General features: G+C 45.3%; 1 long non-coding RNA gene across 1 annotated transcript; it reads left to right on the top strand.

Annotated features, from left to right (window-relative positions):
- Positions 1 to 1,564: 1,564 nt before the first annotated feature.
- Positions 1,565 to 16,139, top strand: LOC121009397. The gene is made up of 3 exons (XR_005780749.1): positions 1,565 to 1,699; positions 14,209 to 14,212; positions 16,129 to 16,139. It is a non-coding gene; the product is annotated as an uncharacterized LOC121009397 (long non-coding RNA).
- Positions 16,140 to 27,704: the final 11,565 nt, after the last annotated feature.

The raw sequence follows: 27,704 nt of genomic DNA, 5'->3' as shown, positions 1-27,704 counted from the left end.
GCAGATGCGGCGCTCGCTCTGGTGTGGATTTTGGGGCATTCTTATGTCTTCTGGGGGGCTGTCCGGGCAGCGGTTCGGCCGGACGGTCAACAGCTAGGATTTGACAGGGAGTCTGCGGTGGTAAGGTGGATTGGGAGGAGGGGTATGGTTTGGAAGGGGGTGCTGCCTGAAATTCATAGGTTCGTGAGAATGGATAGGGCACCGGATGTGTTGGTGGTACATGCGGGGCGCAATGATTTAGCGGCGAAGCCTATTCGGGAGTTGATTAAGAAAGTCAAGTGGGATTTCTTACAGTTGTGGTCGTTATTTCCGGGTATGGTGACCGTATGGTCTGATATTGTTCCCGGCAGGTGTGGAGGGAGGCTCGGTCTGTGGATGCGGTGAATAAGGCAAGGGTAAAGGTGAATAGGGCAAAGGGGGCGTTTTATGGCAAGGAACGGGGTGGTGGTAGTCAGGCATAGGGATTTAGAGGCTGGAACGGGGGCTTTTTGGAGATCGGACGGAGTGCATTTGAATGCGGTGGGGCTGAATATGTGGAGTTTGGCGTTGCAGGAGGGCATTGAGGTGGCCCTGAGGTTGTGGAGGAACGCCCGGAGTTGAGGTGGTCAAGTCCGGTCGTTGGTGGCGGTGGGGGGGGGGTCCTTGGAGTTGGGCACGGTGGAATCTGAGGACAATTGGGGGGGACCCCACGGTGGGGGCTGGACTCCCAGGTGGACCGAGCGATTGTGGTGAATCGAGGGGGGGTCATTCGGTGGTGCCTTTGAGCTGGGCGTTACGGCTGGAGGCAAGAATGGCTCACCCCGGGTCGACAGCTCGATGTTTTTGGGGCTTCAAGGACCTTCCCCCATTGGGGTTTACAGTATTATGTTATGTTATGGTTGTAATTGTTATGTAATAAACGGCTGCTGTGGCCATTACATTTCCAGTTGGTGGTCCGAGTTTTTATTGAGATTGGGGCTCTGTGGCAGGGAGGTGTAATGGTGGTTAAAGGTGTAAAAGAAGGGTATGAAGGTAAAGCAATGGCCGGACTGAGGGAGGGCGGAGCCCCCTTTAGGGGAGGCCCCTATGACGGGGGTTTGGTTTAGTGAGCTGGGGGGGGAGTGGTCGGGCTAGGGGAGAGGGAGGGGGCCATGGCAGGGAGAAAGGTTAGGATAGGTTAGGTTGAGTGAGGGGGTGGAGTTAAGGGGTTAAATAGGCAGGGAAGAGGAAGGCAGGGGCCATTTTGGGAAAGAGGAAAAGCTCCCACCCACCCTTCCCCTTTTTTCTGGTTTGGAGTTGAAGGGATCGGGGTTGTGGTATTGGGAGGTTTGTGGGGATTGGTTTTGTCATGGCGGCTTGTGACAGTGGGGGGGGGGGTCCTTGGAGTTGGGCACGGTGGAATCTGAGGACAATTGGGGGGGCCCCACGGTGGGGGCTGGACTCCCAAGTGGACCGAGCGGTTGTGGTGAATCGAGGGGGGGTCATTCGGTGGTGCCTTTGAGCTGGGCGTTACGGCTGGAGGCAAGAATGGCTCACCCCGGTTCGACAGCTCGATGTTTTTGGGGCTTCAAGGACCTTCCCCGATTGGGGTTTACAGTATTATGTTATGTTATGGTTGTAATTGTTATTTAATAAACGGCTGCTGTGGCCATTACATTTCCAGTTGGTGGTCCGAGTTTTTATTGGGATTGGGGCTCTGTGGCCGGGAGGTGTAATGGTGGTTAAAGGTGTAAAGAAGGGTATGTAGGTAAATGGCGAACAGAGATAACCAACACCCTCGTCATGTCACTGTTATATTTCTTTAAAAGCTATGGACACCTTGTGCATCAAAAATCATTTACCCCATATCTTACTGTAATACAGCACATAATAAAATTGCACTTGTTTGTTTACTGGTATCAGCTTTGCATCACATGCTCTCAGAAATTCTCTGATATGAGATTCACTACTGTTTCTCATGTCTCCTCAGGCTCTGTGGGCGTTCCTGTTGATGTCACATGCACCAGCACAATCTCCACCGCCCGCCCCCATATCCTGTTACATAGCACAACTATCAGCCACTTGTATGCTACGGCTTGTAATCAGCAGATCTATTTCTCACTTTCCATTCTGTAGAAAGTCCAATATTTGTAGACACAATTGGGCCAGATTTATCATTACTCTGACAGCTCACTCCACTTTCACATATGGCTAAAGTAGCCAAGTCAGATTTATGATCGGCCCTTTAAGACTGTAATAAATGTGGTTTGACGGTAGCAGTTTATCCGTCAGTAAGCAGCTTTACAAAAGTCGCACGTTTTTACGAAAAAGTCGCATGTTCTATTAAAAAGTCTCATAAGAAAAGCATGGTCCTCACTGGAGTGAAATTGCGCTTTTTTTTTTGCAACTTTTTTGCAACTTTTTAAATAGTCCCAATAGTAAATCTGTCTAGAGATTCATTTACATAAGAAAACACGCCCACTTTCCTGAAAACTGGCGAGCATAGTGCAGAGCAGAAAAAAGTCGCAAATTTGTGCGCAGTTTTAGTGTTTGCGCATTTTTTTGCGACTTTTTCACTCCATTATTCTGACTTGAGCTAATGATAAATCTGGCCCAATATATATTTCTGCTGATAATGTTAGTGCAGTTATCTACAGTCAGAACCATTGCGTTATAAGCAGGATATGCTGTAGATCTCATTACTGACAGCTCTCATTACATGCACTCTCTTCTGAATATTGTATTGTGTGCAGTCCGCACAGTGAGCGGTCACTTTTCCCACACAGATTAGTACAGTGTGACGACACACAATGTTATGTACACATATTAGTACACAGTGGGCCACCAAGTATAAGCTGCTGAATTCATTGAGCAAGGACTGAGTAGAAATCTGTAAGTCACAGCACAGAGCCAAAGCTTGAGATGTATAACGGCACAAGAGCCCGGTCCCAGCATGATCTCAGCATAGTGCTTGGGTAATATTGTGAAAGTAAACAGTAGCCAGTTTCATTCATCTAAAGTCAGCCAGTTACTCAATTGTTTGGAAAACTTCATAAGCAATCCAGAGTATTTGACTTTCGCTGATGTAAGTTTTATTCATTGTTTACTGCCAGTTTCTCATTAAAGTTTTATCTTAAAGGGGTTATCCCATGACTAAAGTAAAAAAATGAAAATCAGACATCATATAGTCATCACAATCTATTTCAATCCTAGAACCAGCCGTGTACCTCACATGGATCCAGAGATCTCCCCATTCATTGCTCTGCTAGATTTATATCAAGCTGACATCTCAAAGGGAGTGTCTTTTCTGCTGCAGCTAAGGGGGCATGTCCATGCTCTCCCTATCACAGAGCAGGTCAAAGAAATAAGGAAAAAACAAACCGCAGGTGACGCTATATAGATACAAATTTTTAATTACATGTAATTACAAAAGTATTCAGATCCAGGTGCTGGTTTGAAAACTTTAGAATATTTTTTGTGTAATATTATATGCTCTTATTCTTAAAGGGGTTGGCCATTCTAAGTATCAAGTCGTACTTTTATTCTGGCCACCGCTCGGCATGTTTGCCGTGCTGCTGCCTGAACTCCGGCCCGTCCCCATTATAGTCAATGGGGCCGAAGCAATAGTCGGGGGGCACGTGTGCACTAGCGGCAGCACGGATCCGACAGGCTGTTCACCCACCGGAACAGCCTGCTGGAGTTCCTTGCTCTAGTGTGAAACTAGCCTAAAACTAAATGTACTGGCTATATATAATGTTTCTAACCTGTTCACCATGACACACTTCCCTGGAGGAACTCCTCAGACCAGATGTTTGGGAGGAACAGCTGTAAAGTGAAAGTAAAAATCCCAGCATGCATTGTAGCAAGCATGTCCAGAGAAACCCACCCACCTGTGTTTTCTCATAGAGACAAGAGCCCCTCAGACATTTAATCAAAACCGCTGTACATACATAGTAATAGAAAGAATGCCCCAGTCCCAGCAGTAAGGTGTACAGACATAGCAAGAGAAAGAACACCCCAGTTCCAGCAGTAAGCTGTTGTCACGGTCCCGCCTGGGACCGGGATCAGAAGATCGAGGAGACTGGCTGCACGTGATTGACAGCCTCTTTGGTTTCAATTTGCTGTGTTGTTGCTAGGGATGACCACACCTCTTGTCTCAGGTGTAACTTAAGTGGTCATTTCTTCTCCTCTATTTAGTCTGGCCTCCCCCATCATGCTATGCGTTTGATAGCTCCTTTTGGCTGTGGAAGCGCTGGCGTTGGTTCTCCTCAGAGTTCCTGCTCGTGACGTGACAGCTGTACAGACATAGTAATAGAAGGAACGCCCCAGTCCCAGCAGTAAGCTGTATAGACATAGCAATAGAAGGAACGCCCCAGTCCCAGCAGTAAGCTGTACAGACATAGTAATAGAAAGAATGCCCCAGTTCCAGCAGTAAGCTGTTGTCACAGTCCCGCCTGGGACCGGGACCAGAAGATCGAGGAGACTGGCTGCACGTGATTGACAGCCCCTTTGGTTTCACTTTGCTGTGTTGTTGCTGAGGATGACCACACCTCATGTCTCAGGTGTAACTTAAGTGGTCATTTCTTCTCCTCTATTTAGTCTGGCCTCCCCCATCATGCTATGCGTTTGATAGCTTCTTTTGGCTGGGGAAGCGCTGGTGTTGGTTCTCCTCAGAGTTCCTGCTCGTGACGTGACAGCTGTACAGACATAGTAATAGAAGGAACGCCCCAGTCCCAGCAGTAAGCTGTATAGACATAGCAATAGAAGGAACGCCCCAGTCCCAGCAGTAAGCTGTACAGACATAGTAATAGAAAGAATTCCCCAGTCCCAGCAGTGAGCTGTACAGATATAGTAATAGAAAGAATTCCCCAGTCCCAGCAGTAAGCTGTACAGACATAGTAATAAAAGGAACGCCCCAGTCCCAGCAGTAAGCTGTACAGACATAGTAATAAAAGGAACGCCCCAGTCCCAGCAGTAAGCTGTACAGACATCGCAATAGAAGGAACGCCTCAGTCCCAGCAGTACGCTGTACAGACATAGTAATAGAAAGAATTCCCCAATCCCAGCAGTAAGCTGTACAGACATAGCAATAGAAGGAACGCCTCAGTCCCAGCAGTAAACTGTACAGATAAAGCAATAGAAGGAATGCCCCAATCCCGGGAGTAAGCTTTACAGACACAGTAATAGAATGAACACCCCAGTCCTAGCAGTAGGCTGTACAGACATAGCAATAGAAGGAATGCCCCAGTCCCAGCAGTAAGCTGTACAGACATAGTAATAGAAGGAACGCCCCAGTCCCAGCAGTAAGATGTACAGAGATAGTAATAGAAGGAACGCCCCAGTCCCAGCAGTAAGCTGTACAGACATAGCAATAGAAGGAATGCCCCAGTCCCAGCAGTAAGCTATCACAGCTTCTCCTCAGTCTCCCTTCCTCCTGTAAAAGTTTCTTTATTTCTGCTGTTAGGAATCTTCCTGCTAAGCCCCTCCTGCACAGCCAGGAGAGGCAGAAAGCACTTCTAATACAAGTGCAGTACGCAACCCTGCAGGGTGAGCGAATGTGAGGTCACGGTTAATAGGCAGAACGAGGGTTGCTCTTGGTACTCACAGTTTTTATATACCCTGGGCAGGCGTACAGCAGTGATGGAGAGGTTGGCACATGGATCCTCTGGGGCACTCTCTGTGCATAGGGACCAGGCCAGGTGGTAGGTGAGGTGCCCTAGGTGTTGTAGGTTTAGTGTTCCTGTGGCAAGATCCCTTAAAGTTCGTGACGCCAGGGCCGGTAACAGTGGCACACCTATTTCTTGTGGTAATAAGTGAGGAACACACGTTGCAGTGAACCAAAACTTCCTTTTTACTGAACAGGTTAACTATTTACAGTCTTTGGTCAGTTCCACATGTAAAAGATGGTGACAGGCGGGCTTTACATCAAATGGCAGGCAATGTTCTTTGCAAGATACTCAGAGGGTTAAACACTTACAGATCAGGCTGCACTTTTCCTCAGGATCCTGTCTGTCTTTCTCCAAGGCCTGTATGCCCCATTGCTGGCTTTATCCTTGGTTAGGAAAAACTTCCTCTCGTATATGTCTCCTTGCTTTAAATATATCCTTCTGCCCTTCAGCTCTCTGTTTGGCTGGAATAAACTTGGCTCTGCACTGTATTTTTGTAGGAACTTGGTTTCTCAGGAGGCAGACTCTTCTCCTGGTGCAACTTCTGAGCTTTTTTTGCTCAGGACCCTGGAATATACTGCACTAACTCCTTCCTGTCTGGGCCTAACTATATATACTAGGGGGTTCCCTAGCTCCCTCTACAGCTTGGGAGGAGAAACTACACCCCTGACAGGCCTGGTACACAGGAATTAACATGGCATTACAATGCAATACAAAATACCATTCTCCCACAGGAGGTGGGAGCAACATAACCCTTAGTAGTGCCCACATTTGCAGAGTGGGACACTACACAAGCAGGGTGCTTCTAGGACCCAGACAGCAGCATTCCTTTAGGCATGGAGGAGGTAGCCCCTCCATGGCAGGTGCAGGGATGGAGGAGGGAGGCAGCTGTGAGAGCAGGACAGGATGGGGCTTCAATAGCGAAGAAACCCGGCAGATCTGCTTAATAAAATATCATAGTGTAGCTGGCCAGCTAGGACCTGTCCTAGGTTGCTAGTATAGCTTATATGTGTATACAGCTAGACATGCCAATAGCCTTAATACAGTTCCTATGTTTATGTGTTAAAGACAAAAGCAGAGTTATTTACCGTGACATCATGTTTTGGATGTCATATAACTGTTATATTTTGTGTTCACTGAAGCAGAAAAAGATAATATGCCTTTAAGATTCATTTTGTAATGTAAGGTAAGCTCAGTGACACAGCCGAAACAACAGAAATTATAGTGTTAATCTGTTGTTGCTGGGCAGAAGTCTAGACCAATCACAGCCAGATTCTCACACAGCAAGAGTTTTCACCAATCACAGCCAGCCTCACACACAGCCTGTCTGGGAATTCCCCTAGCAGGAGCGGCTGGAATTATTGATCACCAGAGACAGGAGCTGAAGAGACATTCACTTCACTGAGAGCTGAGTGTTTCGGGAACAAGAGGTCAAAATATGTATTTAAAACAGTTATATAATGTTCCTATTGTTAGTATTGTGTTTAGAACTGTATACTGAACTATATATATATATATGTGTTTACTTACAGTTCCACCAATAGCAAATACAATTGCAAATACAATTGCAAATACAAATTGCAAGCTACAAGTTGCAAGCATTCAGATTCCATATTGCAATACAAATTGCATACAACCATACTAGATCATACTCAACCAATCTGCAAATAGTCACTGCTAACTGCATACTGCAAGTTAACTATTAGTTCGACCTCAGATATACCTCTCAGAGAGATCATAACTTAGTGAGAGTACAGATACTCAAGCGAGAAATATATCCACCACTTTATGTTGAAAGATTGAACAGTTAAACCACCATCTTAATCATACCGACATTTTGTGATATCTTTTCAACACGTGTTATGTACATGGACTATCTGCTGCGGAGGCGGCAGTGTTATATATGAAGAAAAGTTGAAGTTAATAAAAAAGTTATTTGAAGCATTTGGTGTGCTCTTTAAATCTACTGTTTCCATAGAACGGCGCTAGAGGAATTACAGAGTAAGGCCTCATGCACACTACAGTATTTTTTCACGGTCCGCAAAACGGGGTTCCGTTGGTCCGTGATCCGTGACCGTTTTTTCGTCCGTGGGTCTTCCTTGATTTTTGGAGGATCCACGGACATGAAAAAAAAGTTTGATGGTGTCCGCCCGGCAGTGCGGAGCCAAACGGATCCGTCCTGACTTACAATGCAAGTCAATGTGGACAGATCCGTTTGACGTTGACACAATATGGTGCAATTGCAAACGGATCCGTTCCCAATTGACTTTCAATGTAAAGTCAGGAGTTAATATACCATAGGATCAGAGTTTTCTCCAATCCGATGGTATATTTTAACTTCAAGCGTCCCCATCACCATGGGAACGCCTCTATGTTAGAATATACCATCGGATTTGAGTTAGATCGTGAAACTCATATCCGACAGTATATTCTAACACAGAGGCGTTCCCATAGTGATGGGGATGCTTCAAGTTAGAATATCCTACGAACTGTGTACATGACTGCCCCCTGCTGCCTGGTAGCACCCGATCTTTTACAGGGGGCTGTGATCCGCACAATTAACCCCCTCCCTCCCCAATATTATATTCATTGGTGGCCAGTGCGGCCTCCCCTCTCCCCCCCCAGTTAAAATCACGTTCCGAATCCCCCATCATTGGTGGCCAGTGCGGCCTCACATCTCCTCCCCCCCTTGTTAAAATCACGTTCCGAATCCCCCATCATTGGTGGCCAGTGCGGCCTTCACATCTCCCCCCCTTGTTAAAATCACGTTCCGAATCCACCATCATTGGTGGCCAGTTCGGCCTCACATCTCCCCTCCCCCCCTAGTTAAAATCACGTTCCCCCATCATTGGTGGCAGTGGAGAGTTCCGATCGGAGTCCCAGTTTAATAGCTGGGGCTCCGATCGGTAACCATGGCAACCAGGACGCTACTGCAGTCCTGGTTGCCATGGTTACTTAGCAATTTTTAGAAGCATTATACTTACCTGCGAGCTGCGATGTCTGTGACCGGCCGGGCGCTCCTCCTACTGGTAAGTGAAAGGTCTGTGCGGCGCATTGCTTATAGCACAGACCTGTCACTTACCAGTAGGAGGAGCGCCCGGCCGGTCACAGACATCGCAGCTCGCAGGTAAGTATAATGCTTCTAAAAATTGCTAAGTAACCATGGCAACCAGGACTGCAGTAGCGTCCTGGTTGCCATGGTTACCGATCGGAGCCCCAGCGATTAAACTGGGACTCCGATCGGAACTCTCCACTGCCACCAATGATGGGGGAACGTGATTTTAACTAGGGGGGGGGGGGGGATGTGAGGCCGCACTGGCCACCAATGATAGGGGATTCGGAACGTGATTTTAACAAGGGGGGGGAGATGTGAGGCTGCACTGGCCACCAATGATGGGGGATTCGAAACGTGATTTTAACAAGGGGGGGGGAGATGTGAGGCTGCACTGGCCACTAATGATGGGGGATTCGAAACGTGATTTTAACTGGGGGGGGGGGGGGGGGGGGGGAGGCCACACTGGCCACCAATGAATATAACCCCTCCTGCCTGGCAGCACCTGATCTCTTACAGGGGGCTATGATACGCACAATTAACCCTTTAGGTGCGGCACCTGAGGGGTTAATTGTGCAGATCACAGCCCCCTGTAAAAGATCGGGTGCTGCCAGGCAGCAGGGGGCAGTCATGTACACAGTTCTCAGTATATTCTAACTTGAAGCGTCCCCATCACTATGGGAACGCCTCTGTGTTAGAATATACTGTCGGATATGAGTTTTCACGAAGTCTGCGATCCGTCTGTGTGAAAGTTGCCAACGGCCACGGATCACGGACGCGGATGCCAATCTTGTGTGCATCCGTGTTTTTTCACGGACCCATTGACTTGAATGGGTCCGTGAACCGTTGTCCGTCAAAAAAATAGGACAGGTCCTATTTTTTTGACGGATGAACAACGGTGCATTTTCCGAGTTTTTAACGGACCCATTGAAAGTCAATTGGTCCGCAGAAAATCATGGAAAACGGAACAACGGCCACGGATGCACACAACGGTCGTGTGCATGAGGCCTAATAGACAGTCTGGTTAGACTAAAAGCCAGAGATACAAAAATTATTCTAATGCCACAGCGCAAAAGGCACTTCATAGTGCTGCGCCTGCCACAGTAAAACTATTGCCCTCAGAGGGTGAAGCGATAGTGCTCCTCAACTTGCACAGTAAAGAGCGCATTAGAGCAGCGAGGAGCCAGCATATACCACCCCGCAGCAACTGTTCCCTGAGTGAGCAAGCAAAGACATCTCAGCGGAGCTACCATAAAGGCCATAGAATGTGTGCATTAGTCAAACTGCAGCCGACTCTTAAAGTGGCAGAACGGCAAAGCCAAAATAGTCAGAGAAAGAGCGCCAATCCTCCTGCGATCCCTAGAGAGAGAAATAGACGCATGGTGGGAGGCTAAAGTCCAAAGCTAGAGTGCCTGCACCGCTAGCCACGGGGAGACACAACGTACTGCAGCCAGCTAGTTTCCTGCCACTAGGCCCAAAGCCTGCAGCAGCGTATCCAAGCCAGCGCATCGCAAGTCATCACAAAGCATCGCAAGTCTGCACAGAGCATCGCAACTCAGCACAGAGCATTGCATCATTTCAAGAAAAGACACGTTTCCCTTAAGATTGACATTTGTTCCTGCTCTTCAGAATAAGGTCAGAGCTTTCCTTTTATTACTTATCATGGCATATAGGCTTTGGCATAAAGAGACATTTTTGTGTTCAGATAAAGACTGTAAAGTAAAACAAAGGACAGTTTGTATTACACGGACTCTATTGCATTTAAAGTAAAAGTCATTTATTGCCTGCATTTATCGCTGTTATATTTAAAGTGAAAGTAATTTATTTCTGCATTTTTCAATATTGCATTTAAACTGAAAGGACTCTTAATATTTGTATTGATTGTTATAGCATTTAAAGTAAAATGGCTGAGCCTAGTATTACCATGCTACTGTTAGAAGATACAAAGATAGATAGATAGATAGATAGATAGATAGATAGATAGATAGATAGATAGATAGATAGAGGGGGAAGAGCAAGGAAACCTGTCTGAGGTAGAAGAGTCTGATGCAGCATTAGTCTTGCCTCAAACAAATATCGCACAAGCAGATGAACCCTTTGGAATAATATGGATTTCTGCACAAATTGGTCATAAAATGTGATCTGATCTTCATCTAAGTCACAACAATAGACAATCACAGTCTGCTTAAACTAATAAACTAATAACTGCTTAAACTAATAACACACAAAGAATTAAATGTTTTTATTGAACACACCATGTAAACATTCACAGTGCAGGTGGAAAAAGTATGTGAACCCCTAGACTAATGACATCTCCAAGAGCTAATTGGAGTGAGGTGTCAGCCACCTGGAGTCCAATCAATGAGATGAGATTGGAGGTGTTTGTTACAGCTGCCCTGCACTATAAAAAAACACACACCAGTTCTGGGTTTGCTTTTCGCAAGAAGCAAAACCTGACGTGAATGATGACTCGCACAAAAGAGCTCTCAGAAGACCTACGATAAAGAATTCTTGACTTGTATAAAGCTGAAAAGGGTTATAAAAGTATCTCCAAAAGCCTTGCTGTTCATCAGTCCACGGTAAGACAAATTGTCTATAAATGGAGAAAGTTCAGCACTGCTGCTACTCTACCTAGGAGTGGCCGTCCTGTAAAGATCACTGCAAGAGCACAGCGCAGACTGCTCAATGAGGTGAAGAAGAATCCTAGAGTGTCAGCTAAAGACTTACAAAAGTCTCTGGCATATGCTAACATCCCTGTTAGCGAATCTACGATATGTAAAATACTAAACAAGAATGGATTTCATGGGAGGATACCACAGAGGAAGCCACTGCTGTGCCAAAAAAAATTGCTGCACATTTACAGTTTGCACAAGAGCACCTGGATGTTCCACAGCAGTACTGGCAAAATATTCTGTGGACAGATGAAACCAAAGTTGAGTTGTTTGGAAGAAACACACAACACTAATGTGTGGAGAAAAAGAGGCACAGCACACCAACATCAAAACCTCATCCCCACTGTGAAGTATGGTGGTGGGGGCATTATGGTTTGGGGCTGCTTTGCTGCAACAGGGCCTGGATGGATTGCTATCATCAAAGGAAAAATGAATTCCCAAGTTTATCAAGACATTTTGCAGGAGAACTTAAGGCCATCTGTCCACCAGCTGAAGTTCAAAAGAAGATGGGTGTTGCAACAGGACAACGACCCAAAGCATAGAAGTAAATCCACAACAGAATGGCTTAAACAGAAGAAAATACGTCTTCTGGAGTGGCAAGAATATTGCTGAACTGAAACAGTTCTGTAAAGAGGAATGGTCAAGAATTACTCCTGACCGTTGTGCACGTCTGATCTACAACTACAGGAAACGTTTGGTTGTAGTTATTGCTGCCAAAGGAGGTTCAACCAGTTATTAAATCCAAGGGTTCACATACTTTTTCCACCTGCACTGTGAATGTTTACATGATGTGTTCAATAAAAACATGGCAACATTTAATTCTTTGTGTGCTATTAGTTTAAGCAGACTGTGATTGTCTATTGTTAGATGAAGATCAGATGAAGATCAGATTGAAACAAATCTAACGCCCTATTTAGGGACCTTCGGGATGTCGTAATCAATGTAACATATGTTCAGAAGACAAAAAAATCCCTTTACGCTTAGGACACCACTTCCCCTGACGAAGCCACAGCAGTGGCGAAACATGTCGGGAGGGGTGCCATAGTGAAGCGATAAGTTTTAGACAGAATACGGAGAGCGAATTAGCAGGTGAATATAGGACCAGCTATAGACCAGATAGCGGCTGTGCAAAGGCACCTTGTCAACATCCAGCAAGTTCAAGCATAGCTGTATAGCAACATGAGGCATAGTTTAGAGTGAATTGCATATTAGAAGCGACTATCAAACTCAGTCACCGTGATACAAATCAACTGTCAGTATGCAGGAACACCAACATAGGAGAGAGATTTGTTGCCAACTGGTGGACAACATTGCCAGTTGTTGCAACAAGATACAATCTCCTCCCAGATAATAAGTGGTAGACAATACTGGATGCGTCTGAACAGTTGAGACAAACATTCCACTATATAAGTGGCTACTGTGTAGGAACACGGTGTACCGAGTGATACAGTACAAACTATATATAATAAAAATAAACCAACTCATAACTGGCCCACTATTGAGGGGTATGACATACAGTGGTAGCCATATGCATTCCTGGTCCAACTGGATACATATGAGCACATCAAATTGATTCCCTGCACCGACTACCTTCCTGGTTCAAATACCAAGACAGGAATATATATGAATACACACTCCATCTAGCTACCCCACAAGCTGTTGCTATCCCAAAGCAACAGTGGATAGTTTAATACAGGAGAAAAATATAGATCCAAAATATAGATCCAAAATCTCTACTGTATAATAGTATAGTATTAATAATTAAAAAAAAATATATATTTTAATATTAGTTAGAGACCCCTAAAGGGATTTTTTGGTCTTCTGACCGTATGTTACATTGATTAGATGAAGATCAGACCACATTTTATGAACAATTTGTGCAGAAATCCATATCATTCCAAAGGGTTCACATACTTTTTCTTCCAACTGTAAGACGTTCATCACGTGCCAGAAAACCGACCCCAAAGATGCTGGATAATTTGGAGCAAGAAGCAGCACTGAAAGGAAAAAAGTTCACCAGAATCTATGATAAATGGAAATTATACATTAAAGACATTCGTAAAAATCTAAAGCAAGAAAGTATAAAAGGGAACTTGAGTGATATGGTAGAGAGGGTAGAAGAATCTGAATCAGAGCTTATGGCAGCATATGTCAACCTGCGGTCATTTACGACACCTTCCCAGGATATTGTAAGGAACATGGACACATATACTGCGGTCACTAAAGATTTGGTAAAGCTCATGAGAGAACTATCTGCAGAAAACTATGATGAAGTTACAGCAAGAAGTAGAATGAATGAGCTTTTTAGGAGAGACTATGCTAGGTCCTTAGGTGGTACCACAATCTCAAGTGTGACTTCCTTCGCTAGCAGAAGTGCCACCAGTATATCAGAGTCCTAAAATACTTCAGCCAAAAGAAAGGAATTAGCTGAACAACTTGCTGTCAAGAGAGAAGAAATTCAAATGGAAGCTGCCATCGAGGCGCAGCGCCAACTGATGGCTGAAAAGGAAGCTGAAAAGGATGCACAACACCATCAGATGGAAGCTGAAATCGAGGCACAGCGCCAAAAGATGAAAAGTCTGGAAAGGCATAAAGAAGTTAAGATCATAGAAGCCAGACTCAGAGTACATGAGGAGGATATGAGTCAGAGTAGTCAGACTCCTACTTTCCTACATACTCCAGGAGAATGGAAGGAAATCTCCAGCACTTAGTGAGGAAATAATTCTATTCCTAGATGTCACGGCATTGCTCAGGAGAGTGTTACAACCATTGTCCCAGCAAGACCACAGTCCTAGCTAGACTTCCCATTCCGGAACCCACTGTATTTTCAGGAGACGTACTGAAGTTTATAGTGTGGAAGGCAAGTTTTGAAATGATCATTGAGCATCATTGCTTCAGTCCAGTTGACAAGTTATTCTACCTTCAGAGACATGTTGGTGGAGAAGCAAAGGAAATTCTTGAAGGTAACTTCTATAGAAAAGACGAAGAAGCCTACACACAAGCTTGGGAAAAATTGAATGCAAGATATGGTCATCCTTTCTTAGTACAAAGAGCCTTTAGAGAGAAACTGAATAACTGGCCTAAAATAGGTCCTAAAGAACACTTCAGACTCCAAAAGTATGGTGACTTCCTGCAAGCATGCAGAAATGCCATCCCACATGTTCAAAAACTGGAAGTACTGAATGACTATCTAGAAAACCACAGGATGCTAACTAAGCTACCTGAAGAAGTGGCTTCTAGATGGAATCGATATGTGACTAAACAGTTAGATCTAGGTAAGAACTTCCCAAGTTTTAAAAAGTTTTCTGAGTTTGTCAATGAGGAAGCACGAATAGCATGTAATCCAGTAACATCATCATACGTCTTAAAATCCTTAGAAGAAAGGCCTGTGAGAGATATAAGATGCGCAAGAGCAACTAGCTTTGCAACCAACACAGCAGCTAAAGGTCTAGATACCTATGAGAGCAAGTTCAAAGTCACTACTGGGATCAGTAGAGAGACAGAACCAACAAATCTTCAGACTACCTTCAAATGTATATTCTGTGGAGAGAACCACTCCATACACAAGTGCCAACAATTGAAGAAGTCCCCAGATGAAAAGAAAAAAATTGTACTGGATAACCAACTGTGTTTCGGATGTCTAAGAAAAGGCCATGTTACTAAGGAGTGTAAGAAAAAGGCCACATGCAGCGTTTGCAAAGGACGCCATCCTACACCACTACATGAAGAACGTCCAAAGAAAGATAAATCCTCAATATCCAAAGGTACTGAGGAAGAAAATAAAGTATCGGTATTAACCTGCTGAGTGAGGGAAGGAGAAAGCAATGGCACATCAATGGTTGTACCAGTGTGCATTTCAAATCCTAAATGGAGGAACAAGAAGGTATACGACTATCCGCTACTGGATGCACAGAGTGACGTCACCTTCATTGAGAAAAAAATCTGCAAGGAATTACAAGTGGCTACAGAACCAGTAAAGCACAAACTCACCACAATGACAGAGAGAGACACATTAGTGAACAGTCAAAGAGTCAAAGGACTGAGAGTTAGAGGACTTCATTCTAACTGCACATTAGATCTACCTCCAGCTTATACAAAAGACGATATTCCTCTAGATCGAGAATGCATACCTACCTATGAAACAGCCAATTAATGGGAGCGCCTATCTGTCATATCTCATGAAATGTCCCCGCAAAAGGGGTTTGGTGTTGGACTGTTGATAGGTTAAGATTGTCCCGAAGCCTTGGTACCACGAAAAGTAGTCACAGGAGAAAAGGGTGTACCCTACGCTGTTCAAACTGATCTAGGATGGGGTGTTGTTGGAAGAAAAAAGGCAGATCACAAACTCAAGACGGGTGACAGGATTGTGTCATCGAATATCTGTCCAAGTGTTACCAACTATAAGTCCAGCAAAAGTAAACAAGATCCTTGAATCTGTCTTTGCAGATATAAGCTTTAAAGAAAAGAGTGTTTCCCAAGAAGACATAAAGTTCGTACACACTCTAGAAGAAATTATTCAGCAGAATCAACAAGGTCATCTTGAAATGCCCTTACCTTTTAGAGAAAGACCTCGTCTGCCAAATAACAGTCTTGCCCTAGCATGATTGAAATGTTTGAAGAAAAGGTTGGGAAGAGATCCCAAACTCAAGAATGATTATTTGAAATTCATGGAAGGCATCCTCAAAGAAGGACATGCAGAGAAAGTTAATAACAAACCTAAAGAAGTGTGGTGCAACCCACATCAAGGTGTTTACCACTCAAATAAACCAGATAAGATTAGAGTAGTATTTGATTGATCAGCAAAGTACAATGGTGTTGCATTGAATTATCATCTACTAAAAGGACCAGATCTTACAAACACTCTGCCTGGAGCACTCTGTAGATTCAGAAAGTATCCCGTAGCGGTTATGTGTGACGTTGAAAATATGTTCCACCAGTTTCATGTGAAGAATAAAGATATAAACATAGAAACTTCCTGAGGTTTCTATGGTGGGAGGATGGAGATACAGATACAGAGGCAGCAAAATACAGAATGAAAGTACACTTTAAAGCAGCATCGTCTCCAGGTTGCGCCAATTATGGTATGAAGTACAGAAGAGACAGAGAAGGCAAGAAAGGAGGAGGAGTGGCCCTGTATTTGAAAGATAGCATTAAATCTAACCTAATACAAGTTGGTGAGGCCAACATAGAGTCAGTTTGGGTTACGTTGCAGTTTGCTAACCATGCAGTAACTCGTGTAGGTGTGATATATAGACCACCTGGTCAAGTTAAAGAACTAGATGATCTACTAGTTGAAGAAATAGCTAAAATGACAATGAAAGGAGAAGTTATCATTATGGGAGATTTTAATCTCCCAGATATAAACTGGAAAACCAAAATAGCAAGTTCTACCAGGAGTACAGATATTCTAAATTCCCTACTGGGGTTATCTCTACAACAAGTGGTTGAGGAGCCAACCCGGAGGGAGGCCATTTTGGATTTGGTATTCACAAACGGGGATTCGGTATATGATGTCATTGTAGGCGAAACCTTGGGGTCTAGTGATCACCAGTCAGTGTGGTTTAATATAAGAACTGTGAAAGAGTCCCACCACACAAAAACAAAAGTTTTAGATTTTAGAAAAACAGACTTTTCAAAAATGAAATTAGTCATAAATGAGTCCTTATCAGACTGGAACGGATTACATGGAGTCCAGGAGAAATGGGACTACTTAAAAGGTGCATTATTGAAGGCAACAGAAAATTGCATTAGACTTGTCAGTAAAAGCAAAAAAAGGAGGAGACCACTGTGGTACTCAGCAGAAGTGGCCCAAATCATTAAAAATAAAAAGCTAGCATTTTGTAATTATAAAAAAACCCAGAGCAATGAAGATAAGGAAATCTACAAGATTAGGCAGAGAGAGGCCAAGCAAGTTATAAGAACTTCTAAAGCGCAGGCAGAAGAAAAACTAGCTCAGTCTATGAAAAAAGGGGATAAGACATTCTTCAGATATATAAATGAAAAAAAGGAAATTAAAACAAGGAATAACTAAATTAAAAACAAAGGACGGAAGGTATGTAGAAGAGAATAAAGGGCTAGCCGACTGCCTTAATGAATACTTCTGTTCAGTTTTTACAAAAGAAAAAGGAGAAGGACCTCCACTAGAAAGAATGACTAATAAATCGTTTGATGCATGTATCTTTACAGAGGAAGATGTTCTAAGTTTGCTGTCTAAGGTGAAGACAAATAAGTCACAGGGGCCTGATGAGATACACCCAAAATTATTAAAAGAGCTTAGTGGTGAGCTGGCAAAACCGTTAACAGATTTATTTAACCAATCATTAGTAACAGGAGTCGTCCCGGAAGATTGGAAATTGGCTAATGTCGTGCCCATTCACAAGAAAGGTAGTAGGGAGGAATCGAGCAACTATAGACCAGTGAGTCTGACATCAATAGTAGGCAAATTAATGGAAACCCTATTAAAGGATAGGATTGTGGAACATCTAAAATCCCATGGATTGCAAGATGAAAAACAACATGGGTTTACTTCAGGGAGATCATGTCAAACAAATCTTATAGATTTTTTTGACTGGGTGAATAAAATAATAGACGGTGGAGGTGCAGTAGACATCGCATATCTAGATTTTAGTAAGGCTTTTGACACTGTCCCACATAGAAGACTTATCAATAAACTGCAGTCATTGAGCATGGACTCCCATATTGTTGAGTGGATTAGGCAGTGGCTGAGTGACAGACAACAGAGGGTGGTAGTCAATGGAGAACATTCAAAACAAGGTCATGTTACCAGTGGGGTTCCACAGGGATCTGTACTGGGACCGATTTTGTTTAATATCTTCATAAGTGATATTGTAAAAGGCCTCGATGGTAAGGTTTGTCTTTTTGCTGATGACACAAAGATAGGTAACAGGGTTGATGTTCCTGGAGGGAAACGCCAAATGGAAAAGGATTTAGGAAAACTAGAAGAATGGTCAGAACTCTGGAAACTGAAATTTAATGTGGATAAGTGCAAGATAATGCACCTGGGGCGTAAAAACCCAAGGGCAGAATATAGAATATTTGACACAGTCCTGACCTCAGTATCTGAGGAAAGGGATTTAGGAGTAATTATTTCAGAAGACTTAAAGGTGGGAAGACAATGTAATAGAGCAGCACGAAATGCCAGCAGAATGCTTGGATGTATAGGGAGAGGTATAAGCAGTAGAAAGAGTGAAGTGCTTATGCCGCTGTACAGAACACTGGTGAGACCTCACTTGGAGTATTGTGCGCAGTACTGGAGGCCATATCTCCAGAAGGATATAGATACTCTAGAGAGAGTTCAGAGAAGAGCTACTAAACTAGTACATGGATTGCAGGATAAAACTTACCAGGAAAGGTTAAAGGACCTTAATATGTATAGCTTGGAAGAAAGAAGAGACAGAGGGGATATGATAGAAACTTTTAAATACATAAAGGGAATCAACTCGGTAAAGGAAGAGAGCATATTTAAAAGAAGAAAAACTACCACAAGAGGACACAGTTTTAAATTAGAGGGGCAAAGGTTTAAAAGTAATATAAGGAAGTATTACTTTACTGAGAGAGTAGTGGATGCATGGAATAGCCTTCCTGCAGAAGTGGTAGCTGCAAATACAGTGAAGGGGTTTAAGCATGCATGGGATAGGAATAAGGCCATCCTTCATATAAGATAGGGCCGGGGGCTATCCATAGTACTCAGTATATGGGGCAGACTAGATGGGCCAAATGGTTCTTATCTGCCGACACATTCTATGTTTCTAAGTACCTAGCCAATCAGAATGAAAAGAATTGCCCATCAGTAGAAAATTTTCTGAAGAAAAACTTTTATGTAGATGATGGTCTCATAAGTCTAGAGTCCACAGAATCTGCAATCAAACTAGTGAAAGAAAGCCAAGAGTGATGCGCAAGTGGAAACCTGTGCCTTTACAAATTAATCTCAAACAACAGAGAGGTACGGGATTCCATCAATGACTCTGAACGTGCAGCAACAATGAAGAATGTAGATCTCAATTGTGATCATCTTCCAGTTCAGAACGTACTTGGATTGGGATGGAATGTAGAGAACGACTAATTCTTTTTTGAAGTATCTATTGAAGAGAAAGTTGCAACTAGATAAACCATTCTTTCTGCAGTGGCTTCTATATTTGATCCATTGGGATTCTTGGCCCCAGTAATCCTCAGAGCAAAAGAAATACTGCAAGAATTATGCAGACAGAAGTTGGGATGGGATGAGTTCATACCTGAAAATTTGAGGCCAAGGTGGGAAAGTTGGATAAGACACTTGCAAAACTTGAGAGAAGTTCGGATACCCACATGTTTTGTACCTCATGATTTCGGAAAGTACAAGAAAATAGAACTTCAGCACTTTTCAGATGCCAGTAGTTATGGTTATGGTCAGTGCCCCTACATCAGAGTAAAGATACAGCAGAAGAAAAGATACACTGTGCCCTGGTTATGGGGAAGGCCAGAGTTGCACCTACCAGTATTCAGACAATACCAAGACTTGAACTGACAGCAGATGTTGTTTCAGCATCAGTAAGCAAGTTTCTGAGAGAAGAATTGGAATTCAAGATAGATGAAGAATGTTTTTGGACAAACTGACAAGTTGTACTAGGATACATTAACAACGAAGCTTGAAGATTCCATATATTTGTCACCAACAGAGTTGAGAAAATTCGGGAAATAACAAATCCGGAACATTGGCATCACATTGACACAAAGCATAACCCAGCAGATCATGCTTCAAGAGGCCTGAATGTAACAGAATTGAAAAATTTAAACTGGTTCACTGGTCCAGAGTTCCTTTGCGAAAAGGAAATCACGCCCAGTAAAGGTTACACAGAATTGTCAATGGGTGATCCAGAAGTAAAAGTTGTACAAATATTGAGCACTGCTGCCAAGTGTCAAGATTAGAGTTGAGCGAACACCTGGATGTTCGGGTTCGAGAAGTTTGGCCGAACTTCCCGGAAATGTTCGGGTTCGGGATCCGAACTCGACCCGAACCCGAACCCCATTGAACTTTTCGGCACTAAAAAGGCTGTACAATAGCCCAGGAAAGGGCTAGAGGGCTGCAAAAGGCAGCAAAATGTAGTTAAATCCCCTGCAAACAAATGTGGATAGGGAAATGAATTAAAATAAAAATAAAATAAATTAAAATTAACCAATATCAATTGGAGAGAGGTCTCATGGCAGAGAATCAGGCTTCATGTCATAGCAGAGAATCAGGCTTCACGTCACCCACCACTGGAACAGGCCATTGTCAGATATTTAGGCCCCGGCACCCAGACAGAGGAGAGAGGTCCCATAGCAGAGAATCAGGCTTCATGTCATAGCAGAGAATCAGGCTTCAAGTCATAGCAGAGAATCAGGCTTCATGTCATAGCAGAGAATCAGGCTTCATGTCACCCACCACTGGAACAGGCCATTGTCAGATATTTTTAGGCCCCGGCACCCAGACAGAGGAGAGAGGTCCCATAGCAGAGAATCAGGCTTCATGTCATAGCAGAGAATCAGGCTTCAAGTCATAGCAGAGAATCAGGCTTCATGTCATAGCAGAGAATCAGGCTTCACGTCACCCACAACTGGGACAGGCCATTGTCAGATATTTAGGCCCCGGCACCCAGACAGAGGAGAGAGGTCCCATAGCAGAGAATCAGGCTTCATGGCATAGCAGAGAATCAGGCTTCACGTCACCCACCACTGGAACAGGCCACTGTCAGATATTTTTAGGCTCCGGCACCCAGACAGAGGAGAGAGGTCCCATAGCAGAGAATCAGGCTTCATGTCATAGCAGAGAATCAGGCTTCATGTCACCCACCACTGGAACAGGCCATTGTCAGATATTTTTAGGCCCCGCCACCCAGACAGAGGAGAGAGGTCTCATAGCAGAGATTCAGGCTTCATGTCATAGCAGAGAATCAGGCTTCATGTCACCCAACACTGGAACAGGCCACTGTCAGATATTTTTAGGCCCCGGCACCCAGACAGAGGAGAGGTTCATTCAACTTTGGGTTGCCCTGCAATATAATGGTAAAATGATAATAAAAAAAGGATTGAATGAGGAAGTGCCCTGGAGTACAATAATATATGGTTAAGGGGAGGTAGTTATAAATGTCTAATCTGCACAAGGGATGGACAGGTCCTGTGGGATCCATGCTTGGTTCATTTTTATGAACGTCAGCTTGTCCACATTGGCTGTAGACAGGCGGCTGCGTTTGTCTGTAATGACGCCCCCTGCCGTGCTGAATACACGTTCAGACAAAACGCTGGCTGCCGGGCAGGCCAGCACCTCCAAGGCATAAAAGGCTAGCTCTGGCCACGTGGAAAATTTGGAGACCCAGAAGTTGAATGGGGCCGAACCATCAGTCAATACTTGGAAGGGTGTGCACACATACTGTTCCACCATGTTAGTGAAATGTTGCCTCCTGCTAACACGTTCCATATCAGGTGGTGGTGCAGTTAGCTGTGGCGTGGTGACAAAACTTTTCCACATCTCTGCCATGCTAACCCTGCCCTCAGAGGAGCTGGTCGTGACACAGCTGCGTTGGCGACCTCTTGCTCCTCCTCTGCCTTCGCCTTGGGCTTCCACTTGTTCCCCTGTGACATTTGGGAATGCTCTCAGTAGCGCGTCTACCAACGTGCGCTTGTACTCGCGCATCTTTCTATCACGCTCCAGTGCAGAAAGTAAGGTGGGCACATTGTCTTTGTACCGGGGATCCAGCAGGGTGGCAACCCAGTAGTCTGCACACGTTAAAATGTGGGCAACTCTGCTGTCGTTGCGCAGGCACTGCAGCATGTAGTCGCTCATGTGTGCCAGGCTGCCCAGAGGTAAGGACAAGCTGTCCTCTGTGGGAGGCGTATCGTCATCGTCCTGCGTTTCCCCCCAGCCACGCACCAGTGATGGGCCCGAGCTGCGTTGGGTGCCACCCCGCTGTGAACATGCTTCATCCTCATCCTCCTCCACCTCCTCCTCATCCTCGTCCTCCTCATCCTCCAGTAGTGGTCCCTGTCTGGCCACATTTGTACCTGGCCTCTGCTGTTGCAAAAAACCTCCCTCTGAGTCACTTCTAAGAGACTGGCCTGAAAGTGATAAAAATGACCCCTTTTCCTCCTCCTCCTCCTGGGCCACCTCCTCTTCCATCATGGCCCTAAGTGTTTTCTCAAGGAGACATAGAAGTGGTATTGTAACGCTGATAACGGCGTCATCGCCACTGGCCATGTTGGTGGAGTACTCGAAACAGCGCAACAGGGCACACAGGTCTCGCATGGAGGCCCAGTCATTGGTGGTGAAGTGGTGCTGTTCCGCAGTGTGACTGACCCGTGCGTGCTGCAGCTGAAACTCCACTATGGCCTGCTGCTGCTAGCACAGTCTGTCCAGCATGTGCAAGGTGAAGTTCCACCTGGTGGGCACGTCGCATATGAGGTGGTGAGCGGGAAGGCCGAAGTTACGCTGTAGCGCAGACAGGCGAGCAGCGGCAGGATGTGAACGCCGGAAGCGCGCACAGACGGCCCACACTTTATGCAGCAGCTCTGACATGTCGGGGTAGTTGTGAATGAACTTTTTGCACCACCAAATTCAGCACATGCGCCAGGCAAGGGATGTGCGTCAAACCGGCTAGTCCCAGAGCTGCAACGAGATTTCGCCCATTATCGCACACCACCAGGCCGGGCTTGAGGTTCACCGGCAGCAACCACTCGTCGGTCTGTTGTTCTATACCCCGCCACAACTCCTGTGCGGTGTGGGGCCTGTCCCCCAAACATATCAGTTTCAGAATGGCCTGCTGACGTTTACCCCGGGCTGTGCTGAAGTTGGTGGTGAAGGTGTGTGGCTGACTGGATGAACAGGTGGAAGAAGAGGAGGAGGAAGCCGAGTAGGAGGAGGAGGCAACAGGAGGCAAAGAATGTTGCCCTGCGATCCTTGGCGGCGGCAGGACGTGCGCCAAACAGCTCTTCGCCTGGGGCCCAGCTGCCACTACATTTACCCAGTGTGCAGTTACGGAGATATAGCGTCCCTGGTCGTGCTTACTGGTCCACGTATCTGTGGTTAGGTGGACCTTGCCACAGATGGCGTTGCGCAGTGCACACTTGATTTTATCGGATACTTGGTCGTGCAGGGAAGGCACGGCTCTATTGGAACAACATACTGTGGGACAGCAAGCGACATGAGCTGTTTGAAGCTGTCTGTGTCCATCAGCCTGAATGACAGCATTTCATAGGCCAGTAGTTTAGAAATGCTGGCATTCAGGGCCAGGGATCGAGGGTGGCTAGGTGGGAATTTACGCTTTCTCTCAAATGTTTGTGAGATGGAGAGCTGAACGCTGCCGTGTGACATGGTTGAGATGCTTGGTGACGGAGGTGGTGGTGTTGGTGGTACATCCTCTGTTTGCTGGGCGGCAGGTGCCAACATTCCTCCAGAGGCGGAGGAAGAGGCCGAGGCGGCGGCAGCAGCAGAAGAGGTAGCAGGGGGAGCCTGAGTGAGTTCCTTGTTTTTAAGGTGTTTACTCCACTGCAGTTCATGCTTTGCATGCAGGTGCCTGGTCATGCAGGTTGTGCTAAGGTTCAGAACGTTAATGCCTCGCTTCAGGCTCTGATGGCACAGCGTGCAAACCACTCGGGTCTTGTCGTCAGCACATTGTTTGAAGAACTGCCACGCCAGGGAACTCCTTGAAGCTGCCTTTGGGGTGCTCGGCTCCAGATGGCGGTGGCCAGTAGCAGACGGACTCTCTTGGCGGCGGGTGTTCTGCTTTTGCCCACTGCTCCCTCTTTTGCTACGCTGTTGGCTCGGTCTCACCACTGCCTCTTCCTCCGAATTCTGAAAGTCAGTGGCACGACCTTCATTCTATGTGGGGTCTAGGACCTCATCGTCCCCTGCATCGTCTTCCACCCAGTCTTCCTCCCTGACCTCCTGTTCAGTCTGCACACTGCAGAAAGATGCAGCAGTTGGCACCTGTGTTTCGTCATCATCAGAGACGTGCTGAGGTGGTATTCCCATATCCTCATCAGGAAACATAAGTGGTTGTGTGTTAGTGCATTCTATCTCTTCCACCCCTGGGGAAGGGCTAGGTGGATGCCCTTGGGAAACCCTGCCAGCAGAGTCTTCAAACAGCATAAGAGACTGCTGCATAACTTGAGGCTCAGACAGTTTCCCTGTATAACATCCCGTTGTTCTCCAGATTTTTTTATATTTTATAATAAATGATATTTTGTGATACTATATTCCACTTGTTTGGTTTTTAGTTTCCCTGATATGCATGGGGGTGATGTGACAGACTGATGGGCTTGGTTTTCATGAGCCATCTGTGCGCTTTCTGCAGAAGACTGGGTGGGAGATAATGTGAACATGCTGGATCCACTGTCGGCCACCCAATTGACTAATGCCTGTACCTGCTCAGGCCTTACCATCCTTAGAACGGCATTGGGCCCCACCAAATATCGCTGTAAATTCTGGTGGCTACTGGGACCTGAGGTAGTTGGTTCACTAGGACGTGTGGCTGTGGCAGAATGGCCACGTCCTCTCCCAGCACCAGAGGGTCCACTAACACCACCAAGACCATGTCCGCGTCCGCGTCCCTTACTAGATGTTTTCCTCATTGTTACTGTTCACCATAATAAGAAAAAAAATATTTGGCCCAATGTATTGAATTCAAATTCAGGCCTTTTTTTACAGGCACCTAACACTATCTGGCTATCTATTTAGGTACCGTATTACACTAATACAGGCACAGCAGTAACGACAGATTTAGCTGAATATAAATTGTAGGCCTAGTATTTAGGCGACTGGATGACAGGTATCCCTTTTACGGACAGAATTAGACTGTCACAGCTGAGGATGGGGAAAACCCTCAGCCGTGCGGTATCAGGAGATGTAAGGTCGCTACTTGGCCAGTAACACAGAATTAGGGAGCAGGTCACCTCCTAGAGCTTCCCTAATCTGACCCTGACTCCTAGCTGCATGAGCCGCCCTTGAAGGTAGGAGGGCTCATGCTCAGAAACCTTGGATCCCTTCTGACCCTCCGACGATCCCTGTACTAGGAGCTGGGTAGACAGCCCGTTCCTCCTGGACACGGAGTAACAGGAGTCTAAAATGGCCAAGCTATAAAGAAAGGGGAACATAAACAGACATATGGCAATGGCAGGTAAGTGCAACTGGAACCACACTTACCTGCCACAGACACACAACCTGGAACCCACGTGCAAGTGCTGCTGTCCACAAACAACACAAAGGACACCGCACACACAGACATCACACGGGAACCCAGGAAACCATAATCTGCAATAAATAAAGACCAAACAAACATCTTCTAAACACCATACATAAACCTATGACCACAAGGGTGGCCCCCACTGGCAGATGGAATACACAGGAGGCTGCTCCAGCTAACCATGGCTGAAGTACCCCTCAGACAAGTGATATTCACTGAGGCTTTATAGGGCCAAGTAGCCACACCCACAGTCAGACACACCCAGTGCACACACACACACTAGGAAGGAGGTTAACCCTTCCAACACCAGGCAAGGGAAGACTGACTCTTAAAGGGGAATACACACATAAACAAACACACTTCACCAGTTGCCGCGGGCAACGGCATGCGTGGCAATCATGTCCTGGGGATCAGCCATAGGGCTGAGACACTGCCACCACATGCACACAACACCACACGTTGCCACGGGCAACCAAGTGAACGAAAGTATCACAAAACAAACCACTGGCCGTGACATAGACTTGGAAATGCACGGTAGCGTGTGAAGTTATTGAGGATGACCCTATCCGCACCTTCAATCTAATATACCCTTTTATGGATAGATTTAACCTTGGCCTGATAGAGCAGAAACCACAAATTTAGGGAATTGCTAAGTTGGGAATTGTATTTCAACCCAGAACAAAAACTGTGCTTTGGCAGACACTAAAAGATTGACCAGCCACAGCAGTAACAACAGATTTAGCTGAATATAAATTGTAGGCCTAGTATTTAGGCGCTGGATGACAGGTATCCCTTTTACGGACAGAATTAGACTTGGAAATGCACGGTAGGGTCTGAAGCTGTTGAGGATGACCCTATCCGCACCTTCAATCTAATATACCCTTTAATGGATAGATTTAACCTTGGCCTGATAGAGCAGTAAAACCACTAATTTAGGGAATTGCTAAGTTGGGAATTGTATTCAACCCAGAACAAAAACTGTGCTTCGGCAGACAGCAGACAGTATTACAATTGGCTAGCCACAGCTGAAACACCAGATTTAGGGTACTGCTATTCTGGCAATTGTATTTTACCCCTCAATAAAATAGCAAGCACAGCCAAGCCCCTGATGAAGGATATAGCAAAAAAAAAAAAAAAAAACACTATTGATAGTTAAAAATGGACTTGGTGGCAGCTTTTGCTGGCGCACCACAAGATACAAAATGGCCGTCGATCACCCCAGAAAAAAGTGACTGAAAAACGCTCTGGGCAGCCTTAAAACAGTGAGCAATTGAATAACAGAGGTTGTATGATACACAGCTGTATATCGATCACTTCAGTAAATAAATCACTGCCTAATCTCGCCCTAACAGCAGCAGCTGCATCCTCTCCCTACACTGATCAGAGCAGAGTGACGTGCGGCGCTACGTGACTCCAGCTTAAATAGAGGCTGGGTCACATGCTGCACTGGCCAATCACAGCCATGCTAATAGTAGGCATGGCTGTGATGGCCTCTTGGGGCAAGTAGTATGACGCTTGTTGATTGGCTGCTTTGCAGCCTTTCAAAAAGCGCCAAGAAAGCGCCGAACACCGAACCCGAACCCGGACTTTTACGAAAATGTTCGGGTTCGGGTCCGTGTCACGGACACCCCAAAATTCGGTACGAGTTCGCTCATCCCTAGTCAAGATGAAATACTTAAAAGACTAATTCTACCCAAAAAACTCTACCTTCACAAGATTAATTATTGATCACTATCACTACCACAACATATACTTGCATCAATGAAGAAGCTTTACCCAAAGCTGTTTGAGAGAAGGTGGTTACTGGATTATGAAAGGAAGCAAAGTTATAGCAAAGTATATAAGTAAATGTGTAGTCTGCGGAAAGGGACGTAGACCTACGGAAGAGCAAAGAATGGCAGATTTACTGGCAGGTCGTGTAAACCTATCACATTTCTTTATAGCGGAATAGATTGTTTTGGCCCATTCATCACCAAACAGAATCGCAAGGAGTACAAGAGATATGGACTAATATTTACATGTCTAAGCTCCAGAGCGATTCACCTGGAAATGTTAGAGGATATATTAACTGACGCATTCATCAATGCCTTAAGATGTTTCATAGCCATTAGAGGTACCGTCAGAGAGCTTAGATCTGACCAAG

Source organism: Bufo bufo, chromosome 8, assembly GCF_905171765.1.
Source record: "Bufo bufo chromosome 8, aBufBuf1.1, whole genome shotgun sequence".
NCBI lineage: Eukaryota > Metazoa > Chordata > Amphibia > Anura > Bufonidae > Bufo > Bufo bufo.
Note: the sequence above shows the minus strand (reverse complement) of the source record. Positions and strands in the feature narration are given on the sequence as shown.